General features: G+C 43.0%; 1 pseudogene; it reads left to right on the forward strand.

The window, feature by feature from the left end:
- The first annotated feature begins 4,839 nt into the window (after positions 1–4,839).
- LOC101697172 (procathepsin L pseudogene) lies at positions 4,840–5,759 on the forward strand (annotated as a pseudogene).
- The last annotated feature ends 498 nt before the right edge of the window (positions 5,760–6,257 follow it).

The following is a 6,257-nucleotide window of genomic DNA, read 5'->3' on the forward strand; positions in this document are numbered from 1 at the left end:
TGCAGAAATAAAGGGCCCTGCTCTGAGAAAGACCTCAGGCTTGGTTTAATGCTCTACTGTCACAATCCCAAAGTATTTATTTTTGAACAAAGGGTTTTTCATTTTCATTTTGCCCCGAGCCTTGCAAATTAAGTAGCCAATTCTTCACACTTTTACTCAAAATGGACACAATGTCTATAAATGGCAAGCACTGAGGATGCAGAACTATACTCAATGTGCTCATAATCTAGCTGGGGACAGGGAGATAGGGGAAGCTGGGGAGATAAGGAACTACTGTTAAGCAGGGTACTACGTGCTCCCAAGGAGGACCTCTAAGCCAGGCAGAGGTTGGGGGTAGGGAAGGCTATTCAGAAGAATTGAGACTCGAGCTTCAGTTTTTTTGTTGAATTCATTCTTCCCCTGTTTCCTTATAAGGGAACTGTGAACAGGCACATGGATTCGTAGAGAGGGACTACTGTTCCCAGCATTCCTGACCGATAGTTTTGATCATGTGACTAAGTTCTCACCAATAGAATGAGTGGAAATGAAGTGGGCTACCTCAGGCTCTGTACCTTAGAAACACCCTAGTGTGCCTCTCTAGCTTCTCTTTTTCCTCGCTGCAGGCTGGAATCTGCCTGGAGTGATGACCCAGCTTCAGCTATGAGGTGGCCATGAGGTGACCATGAGAAACAGCACATCCTGCTCCCCTGGGCTGCTCTTAATCGGATCTTTCTGCTAGCTTCTTTATCCAAGCATAGTAATAGGAGTTAGCCACAACAAAAGGGGGAATAGAAGACAGACTAATGGTTCCAGATGCCTGAATGACGGCTTGGGAACAAGTGTGTTGTTTTAGTGGGGAGCAGGCTGCCCTGCACTTGCTTGTGACATTTTGAAACCATGTTCAGGAGGCAGTATAGATACCACCACATAGCCATCGTGTGGGTGGCTTATGAAGAATGGTTGCACAAAAGGGCACTAATTCCATCATGAAGACTCCATCTTTAGGGCTCTTCTACATCTGATTACATCTGTCCCCATCTGTCTCCAGCCCCTATCACATTGAAGTTTAGGGCTTCAATACACTAATTTTGGAAGGATACAAACACTCAGTACATGACGTGTTAGAAGAAAGAGAACAGGGCTATATCACAGACTACTTTGTGTGCTAGGCAAGGAGTTTGGATGACATCCGTTAAACTGTGCAGAACCAAGCTGGGAGGTGACATGGCCAAATTAGCTTTTTGGTTTGAGAGTTTGAATTTCAACTGGCAAATTTTTAAATTAATGAAGTATTTCAGAAGACTAGTTAATAATACTAGGAACACTCATAGGGCCACAGCCTAGCTTAAAAAATACATTACAGATAAAGTCCTCATTGTTCCCTCCCTGACCCCATCTTCATCTTACTTTTCTTTGCCTTTTTAAGGGTGTTGGCAAATGGCAGGAATGAAAACAGGACAGAGACTGCTGAACATGTAGTGTGTCCTCAGTCTCATGCCAGGTACTGTAGGGTGCATGTACTGAAGAAGCAGGCCAAGCCAAGCGAAAGAACCCTTGTGCACTCCCAGAATGAGGTGCTCCTCCTGGAGACCAGGTGTGGTGAGCCTGGAGGGGCATTGTGTTTTGAAGTACAGGTCCAAGATACGATGGGATATATGCCCTGAGTCTCCAGCCACGGCCTATTTCTGCAGATCTGTGTACAGCTAAATGGTGGAGTCAAGAGAATCTGAAATCGGGGCATGCTGTAATCCTAGCACCCAGAAGTCTGAGGCAGGAAGATTACAAGTTCTAGCCCAGCCTAGGTAGTTTAGCAACTTAGTGAGAACTTGTTTCAAAACAAAAAATTTAAAAAGGGCTGGGGATGTAGCTCAGTGCAAAGATCCTGGATTCAATACCCAGTACCATAAAAAAAAAAAAAAGAAAGAAATCTGAAATATGTCTCTAAGTTTTAAGATTCTAAGAAGGGCATTGAGGGATTTAAGGATACAGACAGTGCAGCATTTTTTAATCCAGATGATAACTCTGACTTTGGAGAGGAGGTTGGGAGCGAGCAGCTGGGGATGATGATGGTGTTGAAGAGGATTTCATCTTCTGGGCTAGAGCCCAAGACACAAGACTACCAGGCTGCTGGCAGAGGACAGGGAGTGCCACAAAGACATGGAGGAATGTGTTGGGCAGGAGATTTCTCAGTGACATCAAAGGGCATTAAAAGGAATTTCATGGGCTACATAGTGAACAGCTGTTGTTTTTGTTTGCTTAGCATTCATTTGCCATCTTTCAACTGCTTTCTCTCTTTCCCTCTCTCTCCCTCTCTCTCTCTCCCTCTCTCTCTCCCTCTCTCTCCTTCTCTCTCCCTCTCTCTCCCTCTCTCTCCCTCTCTCTCTCTCCCTCTCCCTCTCTCTCTCCCTCTCTCTCCTTCTCTCTCCCTCTCTCTCCTTCTCTCTCCCTCTCTCTCCCTCTCTCTCTCTCCCTCTCCCTCTCTCTCTCCCTCTCCCTCTCCCTCTCTCTCTCTCTCTCTCTCTGGTATAGGGATTGAATCCAAGGCCTTCACATTGAGCTACATCCCTAGCCCTTTTTTATGTTGAGAAAGGGTCTCACTAAATTGCTAAGTTGCCCAGGCTGGACTCAAGTTTTCAGTCTCTCCGTGCCTCAGCCTCCCAGCCTGCTGGGTGAGTCTCCCAGACCCTGAAAGAGTCTGACAAAATCTTTTTTTTTTTTTTTAAATTTGGCCATGGTTTTTTTTTTATGAATTAGGCACAACTATTATTTTAGTAAATGTAGTAAACAAGACAGTAGTGAGATTGTTCACACAATCTACTTAGAAGAGGGCGAACTATTTTATCAATCTTATTCATGAGAGTGGTTGGTGTTTTCTGAAAAAAAACCTTGAGGTTGTCTATTGGTTCACAGGTGTATGAAGTTCATGATCCTTCTTTATCTTCTGGTATCTCAGGTGGTTTGAGTTTTACCCTGGCGAGGTGAATCCAGCTGTATATTTCCTGCATATTACAGGCCTCCATAGCATCTGAATCAAATCTCTGAATTCCAAACTGTCTATGGTGATCCATCAGCGTTTTTATCCTCTTAAAATCTCTTAATCCAATTTTTTTTTGTAGACAAATGATTCAAGAACATTGAATTCTATATTGGCTCATGAAAAAACTTCAGAATGACTTGAAGTCCCAAATGACTTACATAAAGCCCCAAACAGATTCATAAGAACCCTCAAAGACAGGGAAATGAAGGTCAAAGCCTAGAATCTCTCTGTAGGATGAATTTAACCTCTAACTGTGTAATATGGCTGGGCAAGTTGGAACTATAGAGATGCGCCACACTCTGGATTAAATGCAATCTTTTATTATCATAGCTGGCTGATCCAGAGTGGCTCATGCCAAAAAGACTCTGGACCAAGTCTGACAAAATCTTAATGATTGGTTCAGAGTGGGGCACACGATCAAGTCTGGAGCAATAAGAGTTGTCTCTGGGAGATTATTCACATGATTAGGAATGATGTGTGCTTTCCTTCTCTATTAGGGTTGTTCAGCTGATAGACTATAAGCTTGGAGCTACTGGAATGAGATTTTTAATGAGACTGAGAAAGAAGTCATCAAGCAGAAAGGTGAGACTAATGACGGAGAGGGAGAAATGCCTGCAAACTGTAGAGCACTTGGAGATACGAAGTTTAGTATAGTCTCAATTTAATTACTATCAGTCATGTATAGTGATAGTTGAGGATAAAATGCAAAATACATTTTGTGATATAGAAAATAACAGGATGATAAAGACAGTGCCCAGTTATTCCTAAGAAAAGTAGAGACAACTGGACCAGAACTGTACTCATGGCCTTGAGTGCTCATTTCCCAATGTAAAGAATATGGGGAAATGAATAAGGCAAGATGTTCATCTTACTGAAGGAAGAAAACTGTAATTTTGTAAGCATCACTGCTGCTTGGGAGCAGAGTCCTACCTGGAAAGTGACATTGGAAGGCTATATTTTACTTAAAAGATACACATTTAACAGAAAGGGAAAATTGCATAGCATTATCTACAAAGAAGGTGGTAGATGGTCTGTTTATCAGTACGGAGAGGTTTGGGGTCAGGGAAAAGGAGGACAAGCACAGAAGCAAGACCTCACTCCCCTCGGGGCTGGGGAAACAGGCAGAGAATGCCTGCATATCCTAAAAGACACAGAACAGTTTCATGGGGAATTCCAACCCTGTAAACAGAAGCTGGGATTCTCATTTTGAAGTTTAGAGCATCAGATAAATTATTAATTTATTTGCTAACAGTTTTTAGAACAGAGAAGTAGCAAGGGAGGAAGCTGTCTCCCTCCCACCCTCCCTTATTTCCTTCCATCCACCCTTTTTTCCTTCTGCTCTCATTTCTCCCCTTGAATATAAAAGGGGGACATTTTCCATTGGAAAATTGGATAATATAGTGGTATAAGGGCAAGTACTCATAAATCTATTCCTCAAAGATGTGACTGGATTTATATTGTGTACCAGATGTTGGTTAAATACTTCATAAATAGTTGTCTTTAATCTCCATAGAAATTTGAGAGGTATAGATCCCAGGACCACTGCGACCTCCCAGCTGAGTAGCTGCAAGGTGCGCCTGCGCAGCAGCCATCCAGGTTTTTGAACAATGAATTTGTCACTTGTGCTGGCGGCTTTTTGCTTGGGAATAGCCCCAGCTATTCCAAAACTTGATCAGAAATTCGATGCACAGTGGGACCAGTGGAAGTCCACACATAGGAGATTGTATGGCACGAATGAAGAAGGATGGAGGTGAGCGGTGTGGGAGAAGAGCATGAGAATGATCGAACTGTACAATGGGGAATACAGTGAGGGAAAACATGGCTTCACCATGGCCATGAATGCCTTTGGTGACATGGCCAGTGAAGAATTCAAGCAGGTGATGAATGGCTTTCAACACCAGAAGCACAAAAATGGGAAAACATATCAGGAATCTCTGCTGCTTCAGCTCCCAAAATCTGTGGATTGGAGAGAGAAAGGCTATGTGACTCCTGTGAAGAATCAGGGACAGGGTGGTTCTTGCTGGGCTTTTAGTGCAACTGGGTCCCTGGAAGGACAGATGTTCTGGAAAACTGGTCAACTAGTCTCCCTGAGTGAGCAGAACCTCGTGGACTGTTCTTGACCTCAAGGCAGTCAGGGCTGCAATGGTGGCCTGATGGATTTTGCCTTTGAGTATGTTAAGGAAAATAAAGGCCTGGAGTCAGAGAAATCCTATCCATATGAAGGAAAGGATGGAAGCTGTAAGTACAAGCCAGAGCTTTCTGCAGCTAATGACACTGGATTTGTGGATATACCTCAGCAGGAGAAGGCCCTCATGAAAGCCATGGTGGAAGAAGGCCCCATCGCTGTGGCTGTAGATGCAGGCCTTATGTCCTTCCAGTTCTATAAAGATGGCATTTATTTTGATCCAGAATGCAGCAGCAAGGACCTGAATCATGGTGTGCTGGTGGTTGGCTACGGTTATGAAGAAGTAGATTCAGAGAAGAATGAATATTGGCTTGTCAAGAACAGCTGGGGTTCAGAATGGGATGCAGAAAGTTATATAAAAATAGCCAGAAACAGGAACAACCACTGTGGCATTGCCACTGTGGCCAGCTATCCCAGTACATGAGCTGATGGACTACGGTGGCAGAGGACTGAGGACAGCATGTCTGGAGGAATTTTACCTGAGCACTGACCAAACCCTTATTGTGTAAGACAAAACACTTGAATCATTGAGGATTCAATTTGTGATTTGAATTTTGTCACATTTTTACAAGGGTAAAAGGTTACCATTGTTTTAACTACTGTTATGTAAACAGCTGTATGATATTGAGAGTTCATTGCTTAATTCTAAATCTTTCAATTTTCATTTTTTAAAAGAACATAAATCTTTACCTAGAAATTTAAGAAGTATAATAGAATATGACCCTTATTTTTTTTTCTTTTTTCTTTACGGGGGATTGAACTCAGGACCTTGTGTTTGTGAGGCAGGTGTGGCACCATTGAGCTAAACTCCCGGCACTATATGATCCTTATTTTGTAGATAAGAAAACTGAAAAATTTTTAGTAAAGCTAAAAAAAAAAAAAAATCCAAGGGATAATATAGCCAACTTGCTGTTAGAGCCAGGATTTGAACTGAGCCATCTGGCCATCTGCTGACCACTGCACCACTTGCTGGGTTTCCCTGTGTGTACACCAGTGGGACAGTATAGGAACATAGGCCCCAAGGTCATGCCTAGTAGCCCACTCAGACACACCTGA

Source organism: Heterocephalus glaber, unplaced genomic scaffold, assembly GCF_053883595.1.
Source record: "Heterocephalus glaber isolate CG9 unplaced genomic scaffold, H.glaber_assembly_v1.0 deba00001564, whole genome shotgun sequence".
NCBI lineage: Eukaryota > Metazoa > Chordata > Mammalia > Rodentia > Bathyergidae > Heterocephalus > Heterocephalus glaber.